This window comes from Panulirus ornatus, chromosome 1, assembly GCF_036320965.1.
Source record: "Panulirus ornatus isolate Po-2019 chromosome 1, ASM3632096v1, whole genome shotgun sequence".
Lineage (NCBI taxonomy): Eukaryota > Metazoa > Arthropoda > Malacostraca > Decapoda > Palinuridae > Panulirus > Panulirus ornatus.
In genome coordinates, this window is record NC_092224.1 from 54961498 (window position 1) to 54984947 (window position 23450).

Here is a 23450-nt window from a genome sequence, read left to right on the forward strand (position 1 = left end):
AACGTTTCTTGCTTAATTTCATGTAAGGTCATCTGGGTGTTCTATCCTCGAATCTTTCAAAGAACTGTCCACTGTTGACATCATCAAACTGGTTTACAAACTTAAAGGCTGTGATCAAGTCATCCCTAGTCTTCTCTCTTCCATAGTGGGAAGATTAAAGGTCTCTAGCCTTTACCTGTAATTAAGCCCTCTTAATTCTGGTATCATCTTCGTTGTCAATTGTGTTCTTTTTGATTCTTCAAGTGCGGTGATCAAACTTGAGAAACATATTCTAGTTTTGTCCCGATAAAGGATGTGAAGAGCTTGCTTGAATACTTCCTTAAACTTGAGCGGCATTCTAATATTTTCCCACAGATAATGTCTCTCCTTTACTGTTCTCTTAAGAGCGATGTTTACTCCCACATTCGCCTTACATACAGATTCCTGCAGTATATTTCCCACTTGATAATATTCACATCAAGAACGTCCTTCACTACATTCCATCCTCGTTACTTTGCATTCACTCGTGTAGAATTTCATTAACCAATGTATCAGACCAACTTAAGAGATGCTTGTCTAGGTCCCCTTGTAGCATGATGCAATCCTACTCGCTCTATACCTCCCTCATGACTCTGGCATCATCTGCAAACACATTCAGGCAGGAGTCCAGTCCTGGCAAACCGTTTATATCGATTAAGAAGACCATCCGTCCAAAACAGAACCCTGCGGCACTCCAGTGGCGACCTCAACCCATGTCATCTGTCCTTTGTTCCCTTTCACTACGATCATCTGTTCATCGAGGCTCCTGTTGTCTTTCCCATATTCCAGCCTGAAGATCTCGTTTCTTTACCAGATGTGGAACATCGTCAAATTCTTTCCGGAAGTCCAGATGCAGACAATCCACCCATCTTGTTCCTTTGTCATAAACGGAGATTATTTTCCCTCACAGATATCTAAGATCTTTATACACGATCTCCTCTCCCTCAAGTCGTACTGTTTCTCACTTACGTAATTCTTTCTTTGTACACAGACCTAAATCAGTTTTCTGTGTATCCTTTCCATTACTTTAGAGACCATGCTCACCACAAGACTGGGCCGTAGTTCAGTGCATCATCTCGATCTCCTATCCAAGACAAATATGACGTTTTCACTCTCTTCCATTCCCTTGCCGACTTTCCTTTCTCCAGCGACATCTTGAGCCACATTTCAAGCAGTGCGTCAAGTGTATCTACTCACTTTATCAACACATGAGATGAAATCTTCATCCGGGCCATAAGTCTTATACGATAAAGATCCATTAGCATTCCGGATAGTCTCTTTTTTTTTTGTTAGATATTTCAGCACTTCCTTCGATTTCCTCCCCATTCCATCACACGCATTCATGTTCAATCTATACCAACAGATCTCCCACCTGCATCCATTACCTTTATTAGCTGCTCTTCGTCTGACAATCTACCCTTAGCGAAAGCTGTAGTAAAAGTTTAGGACCGTTTTCTGCCTCGTCCATACTATTCTTTTCATAGCTTCCTTGTTCCTCTATCCCGCTATATTCGTTTCTTGAGCTCACATACCTTTCCAACGTTGGGTGGCTATGGTGCGACCTGTATCCTCGAAGGTCCCAGCACATCGTTAAGCACCTCCTCTTTTTGACATCATTAGCTGAGGCACTCCTGCTTTTTAACCTTCTCTCTGTGTTTCAGGCTTACAGTTGCCCCATTGCTTGTAAACTTCACGGAACCTTCTCACACAATGCCATGGTTCCTGACCACTGAACACCATTTCCCATTTCATATTAACATAGAAAGTGTTGAGATCTGCATCATTTCTACGATGATATTCACCTCGGAGTCTGGTTTCTTCGGTGCTCATTCTATTTCCTCATTTATCACGTATTCAAACCTGAGCATTACATGATCACCTCTTCCAGGGAAAATGGTGCATCATACACGAAATGTTCTATATCCATATTACTGTGTGTGTAATGATGTGGCATCAGCATCTGATCCTAGTGTCTTCAACGATATGCTGGTACAGGAAGTTCCCCTGTGTACGCTCTACGAACTTGGGTCTCCCTAGTCTCTTGTTTCCGTGACAATCCAAATTCCCCCAGTCAGTCACTTAGTAATTGAGATCTCCTAAGATTAGAACTCTGAAATCTCCGAAGTAGTGGGTGTTTTGCTGTTTCACGTGCCATCCTGGTTGTTCCTTCGCTATATACTTTTTATGTTAGCTGAGACGGCACAGGCAGCTGAGGCCCTAAGCAAGGCCATACTATCAACGCTATATCTTATCGACCAGCCCCAATGGGTAGATGAACAGCTGGGATGACTGTGGACCGACTGCCGCAACCAGGATTCGAACCTATGCGCTCGACCCTGGGCGGCCCGTGAATGCGTCACGGTCAGGAACGCTAACCGGTACACCACGGGAGTCCAGGTCGTTCACATTCCTCGTATGACCATATATCATCATCACTACTCGGCACCTCTTTACTGCAGTGACTCTTCCCATTATGTATTATTCAAATGAGCCAACTACCAGTGTATCTTGAATCTTAAGGCTGTCTCTCATTAACAGGTCAATTCTCTCTCTCACTACCGTTTATCCCATTGGATAGAGTAGGTGTTTTATCTCAACAACTCAACAATAACAGGTGCATTTTCCCTCATTCGATCCTTGAATTCCAGCTCTTAACCAATCGGCATTTATATAGAGCACTTCTGGTCTAATATTGGCACCGCTAAACATTCTCTACTCCTCTGCAGTACTGAATGGGCTGTTCGTCCTACTGCCTCATCTGGAGTCTCCCATTTTTGCCTTTCGACTTTATTCTTTACTTTTCTCCCTCTCTTCCCTTGGTCTACCACCTCTGATGGATTCCCTACTGAATTTCAACTTTTTTTTTGAAGTTCCTTAGTTTAAATGCTTCCCAGTTAGATGACCACATCGAACGTGACCATGACCGATCGTTTCCTTACATGTTAATCATCTCCATTACCTCTTCTCCTTTCTTTCATATCAGAAATTGCGCGCAGCATTTCTAAAGCCTTTATTAGGTGTCATCCAGACTCGTAAGACTTTTAGCGTTGATCCGTCATACCCCGAGGCTCATGTCGTTAAGAAGCGCTGATCCTATATATGTTATGCACTTCTAAACCGCTCATACACTGGACCATAAGCTTCCCCGATTGTTTCATATTTCACAATACATACGCTTTTGTCTCCAGCTTTACCTGAATCCCTGAGCACCTCTTTTTTCCATGTCCTCAAACTTCTATTAAACTGCATCATGCCCAATGACTGTAAATCTTCAGTTCACCAAGTGCCTCTCTCATCTGATGACACCTTTCCTATAACTTTGATCTGATTCCATAGATTCCTTATCTCCTACTCCAGCTGTGGTAACGTCTTATCCGGTTGCTTAATAATATTCACTAACTTCTCATTCCTTGTGGTCTCAGATGACTTATCCTTTATTTCTCCCATGATTTTGTCTGTCTATTATAAGATCCACGCAGCCTTAATCACATAGTCCTCTTGTTAAGGATATAACAACAACTATTCAATTTTAGTACTTCAATCTCTATGTGTGTGTGTGTGTGTGTGTGTGTGTGTGTGTGTGTGTGTGTGTGTGTGTGTGTGTGATTAGTATTTGAGATTTCCGGGGAGAGAGGTTTACACTCTTTTGCCCCGTCTTAACCTTGTACATATATACATATGCACTATTTCTTACTACAGTACGTATTTACACACACACACACACACACACACACCCTAGTCTATGTCAGGTGTGTGTGTGTGTGTGCGTGTGTGTGTGTGTAAGTGTAAATAAATAAATATTAAAATAAGGGTTTATGTAAATCAAGCAGCCATTCGGCTGAAAGTACACATACAAGATATTACCAGTATTGCTGAGCTGGGAGGTCATAACAGTAACTAGTTAAGCAATCATGAAGGAACTTAAGACCAAGGTGGGCTGGATACTTCCACGCTTTGGGTAAGCAGGTGAGTGAGGCACATGGACACAGTCAGGGTGGCAGTGACGCAGGGGGGTTTACAGAGTAAATACTATGGCTTATACATTATGCGCTTAGACGAACATCAAGTGTTGAACAATTACTGCAATACCATGGATGACATACCACACATAGCCTGAGAGACGTTATGCGCTTAGACGAACATCAAGTGTTGAACAATTACTGCAATACCATGGATGACATACCACACATAGCCAGAGAGAAAATAGAGATGTTAATTTGTTTAGTTATGCACTTGTTCATGGATTAACTGTGACGTTCACAATGGTAGGTATAGGATCGTTCTTATATCTACTTGTTCCGAGCTCTGACTGGTTCACTTCGATTATGGTGACGAACGGCGGTCCGTCGGGTTGGGGCGTCGTAGAAGATGAGGTCTTGGTGACGGGGGTGTGTCAACTGATCATCGCCGAGCTGCCGTGTGAGCTGCCGATGGTAGTCGGGAGAGGTTGGACAGGCTCAGCAAGATGAGGGCCCTCTTGTCAGGTGGTGTAAGATGGGCCCAGGATGATTCTGCTTGCCTTATGCTGCATTCTCTCTGACTGGTTCCTGTGTGTAGCTGCTAGTGAGGCCGAGCAGAGAGGCAGGCGAAGGTGAGTTTAGGTCAAAATGATGATGGTTTAGGCATTCCTGATGGCGACGTCGTTGGCCGTAGTCCAGTCTTGAAGTTTGTTGATCATGTGCTGTGTGTGTGTGTGTGTGTGTGTGTGTGTGTGTGTGTGTGTGTGTGTGTGTGTGTGCAATGGCGTAAGGACATGAATGATAGCATGAAAGTGGAAGAGTATGAATTAATGTATCGTCATACGATAATATTAGTGGGCGTCTGGCGACACTGTAAAAGTGTGGAGGTGCGAGTGTGGCGAGTGTGTGCGTAAACCTCAAGGTCTAGAGTATGATGGAGATAACTGATGAAAAGATAATCAGATACTCTTTCTCCACACGACTTTCTTGCACAGACGAGGCGGTAAAGTTATAGAGATGCTGACCTCAAGGCATGTAGCCTGATAACCTCAACACATAGAGGAAACGAACTGAGGTGAGCAAGCATAGTGTGTGCGTCTGGTGTTTATTCTTTTTTTTTTTTTTTTCTTACCAACGAAGCAGTTCTACCTGATTCTACGTTAGGCAACGTTTTATTCCTGTCTGTAATATGTTTATCATGAACACAGGAAGTGTACTTTGTGCTTCCAAACTGTTCACGGATGACGGCAGCATAGTGAGGAATACTTATGTAAAATTCACGATTTGCTCTTTAATTCTCAGAGAAAGAGAACTGATATATTCTATCAGGTTGTTGATGGGTCGAACGTAGAGATGATTGCGCGGGAAACCCCACACGGTGAACGGGTCCCCTTGAGCCCTTGTGAACCAGGACCTGGCTATCTTTCCTCCCAGTCTGAGCTCTACATTTGCCAAAAAATTTCCCGTTCGAAACAGCGGTATACTGGTACCCATAGCGACCTCCCTTCGTTCGAAGCGAACTAAGAAGGCAGAGGTTGGGCTGCTCAGCGCTTCATTCCCTCGGTGTGTTGTCTGTCCTGCAGCAGGAGGTGTCGCCACTGAGCCAGTCCACTGGGTGGGGGAGTCTCCACCTCGACCCACGGTCGCCCACGGTACAGAGGAGCCACACGTCAGAGAAGGGAGTAAGTTACGACGGTACAGCTCCTGAACATGACGAATACGACGCTCGGGTACGATGGTACGACCCTTGACCACGACGATGTGACCCTTGACCACGACTCTATGATACTTAGGTATGATACTTTGACCTCTGATCTGACCCTTATGAGTCAGGTCAAAGGCCGGGGTCATCATATACAAGGTTTGCACCGTCGTGACCTAGGGTCAAGATATTCGCTGGGATCTCCGTGTGATTTACAGATGTATACTGGTGGTCCTCGTCAACAGAGATTTACAGATGTATACTGGTGGTCTTCTTAAACAGATTTACAGGTGTATACTGGTGGTCTTCTTAAACAGAAATTTACAGGTGTACACTGGTGGTCTTCGTCAACAGGGACTTACAGATGTATAATGGTGATCTTCGTCAACAGAGATCTACAAATGTATATCCTGGTGGTCTTCGTCAACAGAGATTTACAGATGTATACTGGTGGCCTTCATCAACAGAGATCTACAGATGTATATCCTGGTGGTGTTCGTCAACAGATATTTACAGATGTATACTAGTGGTCTGCTTAAACAGAGATCTACAGATGTATACTGGTGGTCTTCGTCAACAGAGATCTACAGATGTATACTGGTGGTCTTCGTCAACAGAGATTTACAGATGTATACTGGTGGTCTTCGTCAACAGTGATTTACAGATGTATACTGGTGGTCTTCGTCAACAGCTCGTAGAAGCCAACCAGTCAGTCAAGTTGGTCTTGTTTCCAGTATAACTCAGGAAGGGGAGAGAAAATGTCTTTTGTTCAAGTGCGGATCTTCATGAACAAATTTAACGAAGGATGGTAACATCGCTGGCGCTGAGATCCTGAAGCATCACCATATCCATAACTACCAACACATAACACAGAACTGACCAATTATCTCTCTCTCCTCTCTCTCTCTCTCTCTCTCTCTCTCTCTCTCTCTCTCTCTCTCTCTCTCTCTCTCTCTCTCTCTCTCCTCACCAACGATAGATAAGAAGACCGCATGAACCATGTTCTGCCGTACAGGTGAGAGCGAGGCGGCACAGCTGTCCCGGGTCTGCCATGTGTGGTTGTTACATGTGTCAGGCGATGGCGTTCGTTCACCCGGGTGAGGCACCTGTGCTACCCCCGGGACTCCACAACAATACAACGTCACCTCCACAACAACAACAACACACGGCAGATCAATAACAATAACACATGATCAGGCGGCCATACCAGGATCAGGCTGCCATACCAGGATCAGGCTGCCATACCAGGATCAGGCTGCCATACCAGGATCAGGCTGCAGTGCCAGGATCAGGCTGCCATACCAGGATCAGGCTGCCATACCAGGATCAGTCAACCATACCAGGATCAGTCAACCATACCAGGATCAGTTAACCATACTAGGATCAGTTAACCATACCAGGGTCAGACTGCCTCACTTAAGACCTTGGGATCAGCATCCCTTGCTGTCGCTCTGGTCCCGGCGCGCCACCAGAAGTCTCGGAAACTGAGAAGGCAGAGAAGAGGAGCGTAAAGGGTGGCCGTGAGAGATGGAGGAGGAGAGCCAACGGTACGGTAAGTGAGGTGAAGCATTAGGTATGTGAGGAATGGAGGGAGCGGAGGGTGAGAGAGTGTGAGGCGGGGAGGAGGAGGGACCTCGGGCGATGACTGCACGCGGGGGTGGAGGTAGTTAGGATAGCAGGCAAGGACAGATGACTGATCTATCAGGAGAGAGAGAGAGAGAGAGAGAGAGAGAGAGAGAGAGAGAGAGAGAGAGAGAGAGAGAGAGAGAGAGAGAGAGAGAGAGAGAGAGAGAGAGAGAGATGCTGCAACGGAAGGACAGCCAGCAGTGCAGGAGGAGGGCTGGCTGGTGGGGTGAAGGGTAGTGGGTACAGCATATCGCCGGCCACGGGACCACGTCATGGAGGGAGGAATGCATAAACAATAACAAACGAATGAATGGGGTGATTATTCATTCAGGATTTCACACGACGACGAGGGGGCGGCGGAGGCAGCCGGAGCCTCCTCGCTTCTCCCACTCTTTATAACACTCTCACTTCTGCTGTCTCCCTCAACTTCCCTCCTTGATTAACAGGTGCATGACGCCTGTGGGTTCACGTGCACCTGTCCTCAACACTGCCTCCAAACACCAGTGTTACACCAGAGTCAAGAATGTTACATCCAGTTTAAGATAACACAAATGGCATGATGAGTGACTCTGGAGTTGTCACTGTGGTCTATGCTGGTGGTGGCATGGCCTCAAGCGCTATACCAAGTCATAACAGACGCTCTATTACACTACTGATGCGACAGCAAAGAACGTAACTGCTACTATTACTACAATTCTGCCACCAGCACTACAATTACTACTACCCCTACCACTACTATTACTACTACTCCTACCACTACTATTACTACTACTCCTACCACTACTATTACTACTACTCCTACCACTACTATTACTACTACTCCTACCACTACTATTACTACTACTCCTACCACTACTATTACTACTACTCCTACCACTACTATTACTACTACTCCTACCACTACTATTACTACTACTCCTACCACTACTATTACTACTACTCCTACCACTACTATTACTACTACTCCTACCACTACTATTACTACTACTCCTACCACTACTATTACTACTACTCCTACCACTACTATTACTACTACTCCTACCACTACTATTACTACTACTCCTACCACTACTATTACTACTACTCCTACCACTACTATTACTACTACTCCTACCACTACTATTACTACTACTCCTACCACTACTATTACTACTACTCCTACCACTACTATTACTACTACTCCTACCACTACTATTACTACTACTCCTACCACTACTATTACTACTACTCCTACCACTACTATTACTACTACTCCTACCACTACTATTACTACTACTCCTACCACTACTATTACTACTACTCCTACCACTACTATTACTACTACTCCTACCACTACTATTACTACTACTCCTACCACTACTATTACTACTACTCCTACCACTACTATTACTACTACTCCTACCACTACTATTACTACTACTCCTACCACTACTATTACTACTACTCCTACCACTACTATTACTACTACTCCTACCACTACTATTACTACTACTCCTACCACTACTATTACTACTACTCCTACCACTACTATTACTACTACTCCTACCACTACTATTACTACTACTCCTACCACTACTATTACTACTACTCCTACCACTACTATTACTACTACTCCTACCACTACTATTACTACTACTCCTACCACTACTATTACTACTACTCCTACCACTACTATTACTACTACTCCTACCACTACTATTACTACTACTCCTACCACTACTATTACTACTACTCCTACCACTACTATTACTACTACTCCTACCACTACTATTACTACTACTCCTACCACTACTATTACTACTACTCCTACCACTACTATTACTACTACTCCTACCACTACTATTACTACTACTCCTACCACTACTATTACTACTACTCCTACCACTACTATTACTACTACTCCTACCACTACTATTACTACTACTCCTACCACTACTATTACTACTACTCCTACCACTACTATTACTACTACTCCTACCACTACTATTACTACTACTCCTACCACTACTATTACTACTACTCCTACCACTACTATTACTACTACTCCTACCACTACTATTACTACTACTCCTACCACTACTATTACTACTACTCCTACCACTACTATTACTACTACTCCTACCACTACTATTACTACTACTCCTACCACTACTATTACTACTACTCCTACCACTACTATTACTACTACTCCTACCACTACTATTACTACTACTCCTACCACTACTATTACTACTACTCCTACCACTACTATTACTACTACTCCTACCACTACTATTACTACTACTCCTACCACTACTATTACTACTACTCCTACCACTACTATTACTACTACTCCTACCACTACTATTACTACTACTCCTACCACTACTATTACTACTACTCCTACCACTACTATTACTACTACTCCTACCACTACTATTACTACTACTCCTACCACTACTATTACTACTACTCCTACCACTACTATTACTACTACTCCTACCACTACTATTACTACTACTCCTACCACTACTATTACTACTACTCCTACCACTACTATTACTACTACTCCTACCACTACTATTACTACTACTCCTACCACTACTATTACTACTACTCCTACCACTACTATTACTACTACTCCTACCACTACTATTACTACTACTCCTACCACTACTATTACTACTACTCCTACCACTACTATTACTACTACTCCTACCACTACTATTACTACTACTCCTACCACTACTATTACTACTACTCCTACCACTACTATTACTACTACTCCTACCACTACTATTACTACTACTCCTACCACTACTATTACTACTACTCCTACCACTACTATTACTACTACTCCTACCACTACTATTACTACTACTCCTACCACTACTATTACTACTACTCCTACCACTACTATTACTACTACTCCTACCACTACTATTACTACTACTCCTACCACTACTATTACTACTACTCCTACCACTACTATTACTACTACTCCTACCACTACTATTACTACTACTCCTACCACTACTATTACTACTACTCCTACCACTACTATTACTACTACTCCTACCACTACTATTACTACTACTCCTACCACTACTATTACTACTACTCCTACCACTACTATTACTACTACTCCTACCACTACTATTACTACTACTCCTACCACTACTATTACTACTACTCCTACCACTACTATTACTACGAATACTACTACTTCGACTATTCTTATTCTACTACATCTACTAATATCATGAAAACCTTCTCTACGTCTATTTCAACTTAAAAGAAATAGATTAAGAGATGGTGAGATGACATATGATATGCCTCGACCAACTTGATCTAAGCAGCTGTGTAAGGCCAGACCAGTTCGATGGGAGCTGTACCAAATGGTTACCAACTCGCGGGCACATGCTTTACTTCGAGTGAGGCAAAACCCTTTCTCCTCAACACTTACAAACAGACGGATGTCATCAGCACCTCCGTCATTAGAAAGGTTTACAGGCACTTCTCCACAAGTTATATATATTAACTCATCTACTCTCTCCAGGCGTCTCAACCCTAGTGATCTTTCTCATCTTCTACCGTCACAAAAAGAAATCATCAAGACCCAGACGTCTGCTGGTACTTGCATTCTCTTCCTTCGTATACTACTACTACTACTACTACAACAATTACTACTGCTACTGTCACCACTCTATTACGATTACTACCTCTATCATGACTACTACTACTACTAATACTACTACTAATAATCATGATAGTAATAACAATAATAATACTAACAATTATTATCATAATATTTTTACAACTATTACTACTGCTACAACCAACTATCATGACATAAGAGTATAACAAAGACATACTCAGGAACTCCTTCAACACAACTGGTTCTGCTCCGGTCGTACTCACGTCATCCGGATGCCTTATCTCACCATCACACACACCCTACCAGCACCACTACATACAACACTACTACACCATCACACACACCCTACCAGCACCACTACATACAACACTACTACACCATCACACACACCCTACCAGCACCACTACATACAACACTACTACACCATCACACACACCCTACCAGCACCACTACATACAACACTACTACACCATCACACACCCCATACCAGCACCACTACATACAACACTACTACACCATCACACACACCCTACCAGCACCACTACATACAACACTACTACACCATCACACTCACCCTACCAGCACCACTACATACAACACTACAACACCATCACACGCACCCTACCAGCACCACTACATACAACACTACTACACCATCACACTCACCCTACCAGCACCACTACATACAGCACTACTACACCATCACACTCACCCTACCAGCACCACTACATACAGCACTACTACACCATCACACACATCCTACCAGCACCACTACATCATCACATACACCCTACCAGCACCACTACATACAACACTACTACACCATCACACTCATCCTACCAGTACCACTACATACAACAGTACTACACCATCACATTCACCCTACCAGCACCACTACATACAACACTACACCACCATCACACTCACCCTACCAGCACCACTACATACAGCACTACTACACCATCACACACATCCTACCAGCACCACTACATACAACACTACTACACCATCACACACACTCTACCAGCACCACTACATACAACACTACTACACCATCACACACCCTACCAGCACCACTACATACAGCACTATTACACCATCACACACATCCTACCAGCACCACTACATACAACACTACACCACCATCACACTCAACCTTCCAGCACCACTACATACAGCACTACTACTCCATCACACTCATCCTTCCAGCACCACTACATACAACACTACTACACTATCACACACACCCTACCAGCACCACTACATACAACACTACTACTCCATCACACTCATCCTTCCAGCACCACTACATACAACACTACTACACCATCACATTCATTCTTCCAGCACCACTACATACAACACTACTACACCATTACAGTCATAATCACCACAACTAGAAATACAATACATACAACAACGAAAATCGAGTTGCAACTGAGGTACTACTACTACTACTACTAATACTATTACTACCACCACCACGACCACCACTACTACTACTACTACTTTTATTACTACTGCTACTACCACGAAAGTTATTGTTACAGTAACTTACACATGGATACAGAAATGGAGGAAGTGAAAAGAGCCATGGTGATGGTGAGCGGTTGTGGAAGTAGCTGGGGTGATGGTTACTGGCGTGTTGGTGATGGTAGTTGTGGTGGTGGTGGTTACAAGGGCAGGGGTTGTGGTTGTGGTGGTGATCATATGACCTGGCCACACCACAGTTCGCCGAATGAACCACACTTCACTTTGCCATATACCCACAGAAATTGTAAACCAGACCTCACTTTGCCATATACCCAGAGAAATTGTAAACCACTTCACCTTGCCATATATACCCAAAGAAATTGTAAACCAGACTTCACCTTGCCATATATACCCACAGGAATTGTAAACCAGACTTCACCTTGCCATATATACCCACAGAAATTGTAAACCAGACTTCACCTTGCCATATATACCCACAGAAATTGTAAACCAGACTTCACCTTGCCATATACCCACAGAAATTGTAAACGACTTCACCTTGCCATATATACCCACAGAAATTGTAAACCAGACTTCACCTTGCCATATATACCCACAGAAATTGAAAACCAGACTTCACCTTGCCATATATACCCACAGAAATTGTAAACTAGACTTCACCTTGCCATATATACCCACAGAAATTGAAAACCAGACTTCACCTTGCCATATACACCCACAGAAATTGTAAACCAGACTTCACCTTGCCATATATACCCACAAAAATTGTAAACCAGACTTCACCTTGCCATATATACCCACAGAAATTGTAAACCAGACTTCACCTTGCCATATATACCCACAGAAATTGTAAACCAGACTTCACCTTGCCATATATACCCACAGAAATTGTAAACCAGACTTCACCTTGCCATATACCCACAGAAATTGTAAACGACTTCACCTTGCTATATATACCCACAGAAATTGTAAACCAGACTTCACCTTGCCATATATACCCACAGAAATTGAAAACCAGACTTCACCTTGCCATATATACCCACAGAAATTGTAAACCAGACCACCTTGCCATATATACCCACAGAAATTGTAAACCAGACTTCACCTTGCCATATACACCCACAGAAATTGTAAACCAGACTTCACCTTGCCATATATACCCACAGAAATTGAAAACCAGACTTCACCTTGCCATATATACCCACAGAAATTGTAAACCAGACTTCACCTTGCCATATATACCCACAGAAATTGTAAACCAGACTTCACCTTGCCATATATACCCACAGAAATTGTAAACCAGACCTCACCTTGCCATATATACCCACAGAAATTGTAAACCAGACTTCACCTTGCCATATATACCCACAGAAATTGTAAACCAGACTTCACCTTGCCATATATACCCACAGAAATTGTAAACCAGACTTCACCTTGCCATATATACCCACAGAAATTGTAAACCAGACTTCACCTTGCCACATATACCCACAAAAATTGTAAACCAGACTTCACCTTGCCATATATACCCACAAAAATTGTAAACCAGACTTCACCTTGCCAGGGGCCAGCAGCAACAATGATCCAGGCTGTACCTGGCCGCACCAATAATGATCTGGACTTACCTGCCTGGATGTCAGGATGTGGGCCACATCTCGCCACACCCCTCCATCCACGGAGAGACTGAACTGGCATCACTACACCCGTTTAAAGTAGGGCCTGCCTGGGGGGATGGGGAGTGTGGTGGCGGCAATGACGACCAGGTCACAGGTTCACAGCAACATGAGGGGGTTCGGGAATGTGGGGCAGCTTCCTGGAGATGGATGAGGGAGGGGGGGGTCCCGGAGAAAGGCGAGGAATCCTGAAGCAGGTTGAGGGGTGGGTAAGGGGTCCTAGAGAAGAATGAGGAATCCTGGAGCAGGGTGAGGGGTGGGTAAGGGGTCCTAGAGAAGAATGAGGAATCCTGGAGCAGGGTGAGGGGTGGGTAAGGGGTCCTAGAGAAGAATGAGGAATCCTGGAGCAGGGTGAGGGGTGGGTAAGGGGTCCTAGAGAAGAATGAGGAATCCTGGAGCAGGGTGCGGGGTGGGAAGTCCCGGAGGAGAGTGAGGTATCCAGGAAGAGGGTGAGGGGTGGGGAGTCCTGGAAGACGTGAGAGGAATCTTGAAGGAGGGAGAGGAATCCTGGAGGAGGGTGAGGGGATCCTTCAGGAGGGTGAGGGGATCCTGGAGGGTAATGGGATCCTGCAGGAGGGTGGAGGATCCTGGAGAAGGGTGAACGGATCCTGCAGGAGGGTGGGAGACCCTGGAGGAGGGTAATGGGATCCTGAAGGAGGATGAGGGGATCGTGGAGGAGGGTAATGGGATCCTGAAGGAGGATGAGGGGATCGTGGAGGAGGGTAATGGGATCCTGAAGGAGGATGAGGGGATCGTGGAGGAGGGTAATGGGATCCTGAAGGAGGATGAGGGGATCGTGGAGGAGGGTAATGGGATCTTGAAGGAGGGTAAGGGGATCGTGGAGGAGGGTAATGGGATCCTGAAGGAGGATGAGGGGATCGTGGAGGAGGGTAATGGGATCTTGAAGGAGGGTGAGGGGATCGTGGAGGAGGGTAATGGGATCCTGAAGGAGGGTGAGGGGATCGTGGAGGAGGGTGTGGGATTTTGATGGAAGAGATTAAGAGATTCCTAGAGTTGGGTGAGGGGATTTTGAGATAATAATGCAATACAATAATCACACAGAACATATCAAAACGTTTTTTTTCTTTTCCCCTTCGTCGAGAAACACTAGACGTATCTGTATCGTGGTCAGTACCGGGGCCAGATAGAGAAAATGGAAAAATGTAGATACATAGATATAAATGGCTGAGGAATCAACTCACTCTGCCTCACGAAGAGAAGAGGGATGGAACATATCCTAGAAACCATGGCAGAAGGCCAGGCAGGCGGGCGGGTTCTCCTCACACCCCCACACACCCCTAACTCAATGACCCGGCCGCTAACCTCTGAGTAATCCCTGTTTTGCATACTATCTCGTCAGATGAGGAGAAGGACTCCACTGACGGCAGAAACGTCCACATCTCCCGGGCAGCTCAGCGATGTGACCTTGCCTGGCCACACCACCACACCCCACCAGCAGCAGTAATGATCCTGACCTTCCCCCCCTCCCTCCCCCTGCCACACCCCACCAGCAGTTACGATCCTGACCTTCCCCCCCCCCCCTTACCACACCCAAGCAGGAGTGGTAACCTTACCTGTCTCTCGGAAGCAGTGGTCCTGGCCACGGGGCGGCGCCCCTCGGTGACACCCTCACCGCACACTACACACCGCCAGCCGGCCGCTGTACAGCCGTATTTCTATCAACTTCTGTTCCGACTCGACACATTTTTCTCGTGCAATGGATGATCATGCAGATTCGCTCATTGTTTTGGGGCGATGATCCCACGTCTCTGGTTTCAGGTATGAGCCTTAGCGATTATTCTCTATTGCATTTTTGCCGGTATGGGTCATGAAGGCGAACAACAGATTATTTGTAAGGGCGACCCAAGGCGTTGGTGCCCGTGTAACTTACGACTTTTATGACGTTCGCCAACAAGCGCCGCTTCCTGCCTCCGGCCGGGTTGTCGCCGAGATCGCTGCGTTACGTGGAAACAAGTCAGCGTTTCCGCTAGTGTGGGGAGGTGGGGAGGAGGCAGGACAAGGTAACATGGGTCAGCATGCTCTCTCTCTCTCTCTCTCTCTCTCTCTCTCTCTCTCTCTCTCTCTCTCTCTCTCTCTCTCTCTCTCTCTCTCTCTCCTACCACGGAAACTGTAGTCCCACATCTAAACGCCAAGAAATGAACTGAAAAAAAAAGAACATCCCCCCCTCCCTCACACACGCAGACGAGAGGATAGCACAGCCCTCCCCACCTGCTGCACTCCTGCGCTGACTCTAGTCATCATCACACTCCCGTACCTCCTCCTGGGGGCTTTGGCCACAAATGACAGCACCTCCGCCGTCCTGTGTGATGCAGCTTCCGACAGGGACTTCCATCATGTCACACAACTCCTGGGAACTGTATCCACGGCTACCCCATCACTGTCCAAGCTCCTCGGGACGACGGCACGACCCTTAGGCATGATGACGTAACGTTTAGCCTTACCCTTACAGACCAGGTCAGGGGCCAGGCGGCCACATACCCCACGTGTCGTGCTCAGGAGGCAGAATGTTTATCACGCCTCCCACAACACTGTGACGACACGTTTCCTGGAGCCGAAGACCAATGATTCCCAGAATGTAAACTTGTAGTATTCATGGCGACGGTAAACAGTGCTTTTAACAGATACAAAACGGCAAAACACTAGGCTTGCTCTCCTGCCGACAGAGAGCTCTCCGCTCGGCTCAGCAAACACGGAGCACAGCAGAGTTATAATTCAACATTTCAACATGATACTTTATCGGCGGTAAAAAGCCCCTCCTAGCTTGGTGCCAGAGGGTCTCGACCCCTGCGTGTTGATACACTCCTCCACCACGAGGATGAGAGGCCAAACATTCGATCTCCAGTGAGTGGGAGGCCACTTACCACACACACCCGACCTCCAGTGAGTGGGAGGCCATATATCACACACACCCGACCTCCAGCGAGTGGAGAACCACACATAGCATACAACCAACCCCCAGTGAGGGCGAGGCCACATACCTTACCTCCAGTGAGTGGGGGGCCACACATTGTACACATCCGACCTCCAGTGAGGGCGAGGGGTCACATACCACACAAACCCGACTTTCAGTGAGGACGAGAGATCACAAACTCGACCTCCAATGAGGAGAAGAGGCTACAAACTCGACCTCCAGTAAAGGAGAAGCCACACATCCTACCTTCAGTGAGTCCAACTTCCACACACACATGAATTTGTCGATATAAAGAGCAATCAGAGGACATAACATGATATCAAACATGAAACTTGTGGGACAAGATATAAAGCAGTACTTCTATCGTCTCAAAATGTTGGATGAAGAGATTAAGTAAAGTGAGGAAATTCTAAATGGTGACAGCATGCAAGAGTTTAAAAGCTGTGACACAGAAGACAATGCTCAGAAGATGAGGCTCCACGAGTGTACGGCTTCCTCCCGACCGTACAAATGAGCACCCTACTGAAGCCAGAGACCTTGGGATGATAATCAGTAATGATCTACAATACGGAAGGCAATTCTGAGCTACATATTATAAAGCAAACAGAATGTTACACTTCACAGTCAGGAATACAAACTAGAAAACGAAAGACGCAATACTTATTCTGTACAACGCCATGTCCAGACCCCATTCAGATAGCGGTCTGGTCTCTTAGACTTAATAAAAGACAAGTAAAACTAAAAAGCACATAAACAAGAGCAACAAAACTAATTCCATCACTCAGAAATAAGTCTTAGGTAGCAAGACTCATTCAGAATTATTTTCTGTACACAACACAGACAACGATATCCAATAAACTTGTTCAAAATATCTTATAATTTCGACAATGCAACATATTAGATAGGGACTATGACGAAGTGGATCAGAATGTATTTCTTATTCATCCTTTCCTACAAGATTCCCACATTAGTACATGCTCTCTATACTATATGGTATTCCTCCATTGCTGTTAACCAATATGCAGGCAGGAGTAGTGGGAGGGAGGGACACCCTTCTACCTTCCTGTTCTGTCTCCATCAATATAAATCAGTCATCCAGAATACTGTTACTGTCTTCCAGCCCATGATAACCTGGCCATATACCATCACTGCTTCTGTCTACCAGTTTTCCCAGGTCTATCAGTGTGCTGCCCCAACACCAGGGGCCAGCGTGGGCGCCCCAGGGGGGGAGGCCAGCACATGATCCGACGACAACCTTCATCCTCTTACCCCCAAAAGGCCGAGTCCTTCGTCCCCCAGCAGCCCAGGAATGTCAGAGGAACCTAAATATCAAAGGTTTATTTTTGAGCCAGAGACCACGGCACGGCCTGCCCGGTGATGAGGGGTGCCAGTCTCGCCCCGTGACTCATGGAAACACAGCGGTGGGACGATGTTGTCCCGCCTTCCTTCATCACGAACCTGTTGCTAGGTAGAGCAGACTCCTGTGTGTGTGGGGATGATGATGATGATGATGAGAGAGAGAGAGAGAGAGAGAGAGAGAGAGAGAGAGAGAGAGAGAGAGAGAGAGAGAGAGAGAGAGAGGGGGGGGGGGGGGGGGTAAAACCATCTATTCTATTTCGTTCTCAGGAATTAATCATAGCATCCAGTCACTTTTTTTTTTAGCCCCTATATGCTCTCACCCTCATCCTCTCATACCCTAACACCTGATTGGCCTCATACTCTCATACTATAATACCTTAGTGGTCTAATACACTCATACTATAATACCCTAGTGGTCTAATACACTCATACTATAATACCCTAGTGGTCTCATACACTCACACTGTAACGTGTGAGTGGCCTCATACACTCATACTGTAACGTGTGAGTGGCCTCATACACTCACATCGTAATAACCGAGCGGCCTCATACACCCAGGGCCGGACGTGGTGCTCGAGGTGGGCCACAAGGGTGGCCCAGTGGGTCGGGTTCCCGCCCACCTGAGGTAATACACCACCGGCTACTTATCTCAAGTTGCTGGGGGCCACGCTGGAACGTGTGGCATATATGGCATTTCCCCGGTGGCCCAACAACACCACCATCGTCACCACTGCCACCACAACCACCACTACCAACAACCCTGCCACGTCCATCACCACAATCATCGCTATAACCTTTACCACAATTATCACAATACCCTTAATACTAGCCACCATCACTACCACCACCACCATCACCATGACAACCACCACTATCACCACCACGATTACAACCGCCAACACCACCACTTCCACTACCACCATCATGACTAACACCACCACTACCATCATTACAACTACCACTAACACCATTACCACCATATAACTACCACTACTATCATTACAACTACCATCACGTCTTATCACTACCACCACTGTAACTACCACTACCACAATTACAACACCGATCATATACCTAAAAATGACATCATTACAACTACCACCACTACCACCACCACCATTTAAGTGCCAATAACACCATTACAACTACCGCCACCACTATCATTACCACCATTGTAACTACCACTGCCACTACCACCATACAACCACCATTAACACCATTACAACTACCACCAACACACCACTTTTACAACACCACCACTACTGCCGTCATTAAAACCACCAACAACACTGTTATAACCATCACCACCACAGTTACCACTATCACCATTGCAACCACCACTATCATTACACTTACACTACACCTACCATCACTACCATAACCACTGCCACAACCAGTGACATTATCAGCAGCGCCACAATCTTCCTGTTCTCTGCCACAGCTTCATGTCATTCTCGCGTCGCCTCTCGACCTTCTCCTGTTACCCAGAGACATTGTTTTCTGGGAACCTCTTTGCTCTCCCCCTCCACCCAGTCACTCTACCCTCCCCCTGTCATCTTATCCTCCCTTAGTCACCTCATCCTCCCACTCCCCTTCCCTCCAAAGCCACCTTACCCTCCCTGCCGTTCCCTCCCCTCAAGCCACCTTACCTTCCCCCTAACTTTTCCTTCCCTCCTTCCACCCACACGCAATGCCCTACTCCTGCCCTGCCCAAGCCTCCTCATCCCTCCCCCTAGCAACCCTCCCCTCCCCAGCCTCCTTATCCTCCCCCAGTCCTGCCTTCCTCTCCCTCAAGCCACCTTTATACTTGAAATATCTTATTCACACATGCGCTCACAACTCGTCACTCTTCGATAACGTTTCCCATGGCGATGTGACCTTGATTTTGCCGCAAGAGCGGCTGATGTACTGTCCACTCGTGCCCATCCTGCGGGCGGTGACGCAGAAGAGGATACACAGTGCACAGTAGGTCCAGGGACTGGTGGGGCCTCAGTGATTGTAATACGTTACAGGTTACGTGGTGACGAAATTGATAACCAGGTTAGGGTAAGACCATGGCGGGCGAGGAGGTACCTTCTACTGTACTGTCCTGTCTCTCTGACTGAGAAGATAAGGATAATCAGATACATCACTGTCCTCCTGCAGATAACATCGTCACTGGACATCAGGACTCCTGTTACCTGTCCTTCCTTTTTCATCTCCCCTCCCTCCGCCCACTGCTCCCCTTACACCCCTCCCTCTTCCCTTTCCCCCTCCCTTAACACCTCTTCCTCTTTCCCTCCTCCCCTCACATCTTCTCTTCTCCCCTCACTGCCCCATCTCCCATCACACCTCTGCCCTTACCCTCACCTCCTCCTCCTCCCCTCACACCGCAGCTCACACCTCCTCCTCTACCCCTCACACCGCAGCTCACACCTCCTCCTCCTCCTCCTCCGTTCTCTCCACCCTCTCCCCGCTGTCCCTGGTGCTCTCCCCTCGTGCCGCACATTCCTGCCTCCAGTTGCCCGGGTCCTCGACCTTGCGGGTTCACGTCCACTTCTTCCCTCCCTCCTCCACTCCCTCCCCTCAACGAACGTCCACCCCTGCCTCAGTGACCAGCCTCACACACACACACACACACACAAGCACCCCTGTCTCCCGGCAATGACCCCCGAAGTATGCCATCACGTAGGCACTGGACAGTGTGAGGTCCACCTCCAGCGACGTACAAGTTGGGGGTCATCGATGGCCAGTTCTTCCTCGAGGTTCATCCTCACTGCGAGGCGTGAGGAGGGTCTTGGCTCAATGAAGTGTGGTGGTACGATGGCAGAGGATAAGTGCATGAGGCGTGGGGGTGGCAGACTGTGTGGGCCGCATTCATGTGAAGGGTGAAGGTCAGGTGTGTGATGAATGAGGCCGCGTACCTCAAGGATGAGTCTCAATGTATATAGGACTAAGGTTCGGGTGTATGAGTGACGGATAGGATGTGGTTTAGGGAGTTAGTTTAATGGCTTTCTTTGCCCCATCCTACATGATAGGACGAGAACAAGACATACACGCATAGTCATATATATATATATATATATATATATATATATATATATATATATATATATATATATATATATATATATATATACATATATATATATATATATATATATATATATATATATATATATATATATATATATATATATATATATATATATATATATATATATGCAGTACAGGATGAGTAAGTTTCCTGATGCATGGATGGAACAGTAAATATATGGTTAGGTCACAAGACGTGGACTGAAAGTCTCATGCATTCACTTCCCTCGTGTTCATCAAGGTTTCCTTCGATGGAAGAGGAACCTGGCAGCCAGTATATCCTAGCACCTTGATCTATTCCATCCATTCTTTCCTCTTCCTTCTTGAAAAAGAATATATATATATATATATATATATATATATATATATATATATATATATATATATATATATATATATATATATATATATATATATACAGCTTCATAAGGAATGGTGTGGCAACCATTAGCCAAGCTCAAGTTAAACGAGCTCCATCTGTAAATTACGTACAACATCTTTTTCTAATTATTACGACACTTCTTAGAACCCTCGAAGGATGCTCGCAGAACCCTGAGGTTCCGGGGAATCCCGTTTCAAAACACTGCGTGACTACACCAACACACACACACACACACACAGGTGGTGAGGGTGAGGTGCATGAAGAGTAGGAGGTATGGTTGGAGTGCGTGTGGCATGAGGGTAGGGTGTGTCTGGACTGCACGTAAGATTCCATGAGTCTTTACGTGAAAACCTTCTGTGAAGTGAATGAGGATCTTATGTGTGTGAGGGTGAGGACTTTTTGGGGTTGTTTGGCGTGTGACGGGTGAGGGAGGGTCTGGCGCCCTAGTGGTGAGGGACGGAGGAAGGTCAGGCGGTAGAGTGCTATGGGCCTCGTAGGTAAGGGTGGGGTCAAGAGGGTGTAGCGTCTGAGAAGTGAGGAGTCAAGTGTGAGAGGGGTGGGCGAGAGCGGACCTCACGAGAGGCCAGTCTAGCAGAGTCGGGGGGGGGGGGGGGGGGGGGGGGGGGGGGGGGTAGGTTGGACACGTGGGTTGGAGGTGGCAGAAATTGAGGATCTGACGCATGATGGCTGAGTGTATGTGTGGGTCCGGACGGGAGGATGAAGGGAAGGCCTGGGTATTGGCAGGGTGTGAAGGTCAGGCGTGGGAGAGGTCGGAGGTGTGAAGGTCGGGCGTGGGAGGGGTCGGGAACAGGGGAGGTTGGGCGTGTGAGAGGGGTGAGGGTTGGGAGGCGTGGCCTCCCACGCGTGTGGAGGTAGGGTGGAAGGGCAGGTCGGGTGGGCAGGGGCGGGGTAGGAGGCGCCGGGCAGGCTAGACCACGACCTTGGTACCGCGTGCTGCCGCCACTTCAGTGGCAGTGTGGCCTCCACCCTCACACTTCCTCATGATGACCACCACTGGAACACTTCCTCATGATGACCACCACTGGAACACTTCCTCATGATGACCATCACTGGAACACTTCCTCATGATGACCACCACTGGAACACTTCCTCATGCTATCTACCATTGGAACACTTCCTTATGCTACTCACCACTGGAACACTTCCTCATGATGACCACCACTGGAACACTTCCTCATGATGACCACCACTGGAACACTTCCTCATGCTACCTACCATTGGAACACTTCCTCATGCTACTCACCACTGGAACACTTCCTCATGCAACTCACCACTGGAACACTTCCTCATGCTGCCCACCACTGGAACACTTCCTCATGCTGCCCACCACTGGAACACTTCCTCATGATGACCACCACTGGAACACTTCCTCATGATGACCACCACTGGAACACTTCCTCATGCTACCTACCACTGGAACACTTCCTCATGCTACTCACCACTGGAACACTTCCTCATGCAACTCACCACTGGAACACTTCCTCATGCTGCCCACCACTGGAACACTTCCTCATGCTGCCCACCACTGGAACACTTCCTCATGCTGCCCACCACTGGAACACTTCCTCATGC

The 23450-nt window shown here is 46.5% G+C and overlaps 1 protein-coding gene across 4 annotated transcripts in view; it reads right to left on the bottom strand.

Annotated features, from left to right (window-relative positions):
• The window catches only part of LOC139749028 (hormone receptor 4-like), a 500349-nt gene that overhangs the window by 449755 nt on the left and 27144 nt on the right, over nt 1-23450 (bottom strand). The window contains exon 1 of one of the 4 annotated variants that reach the window (XM_071662549.1): nt 15684-15713. The exons of 2 other annotated variants lie outside the window; for them this stretch is intronic. The gene's annotated coding sequence lies outside the window, so the exon portion shown is untranslated. Of the gene's footprint in view, nt 1-15683; nt 15714-23450 lie in introns of those variants that run through there. One more of the 4 variants, XM_071662570.1, reaches the window with a different exon arrangement.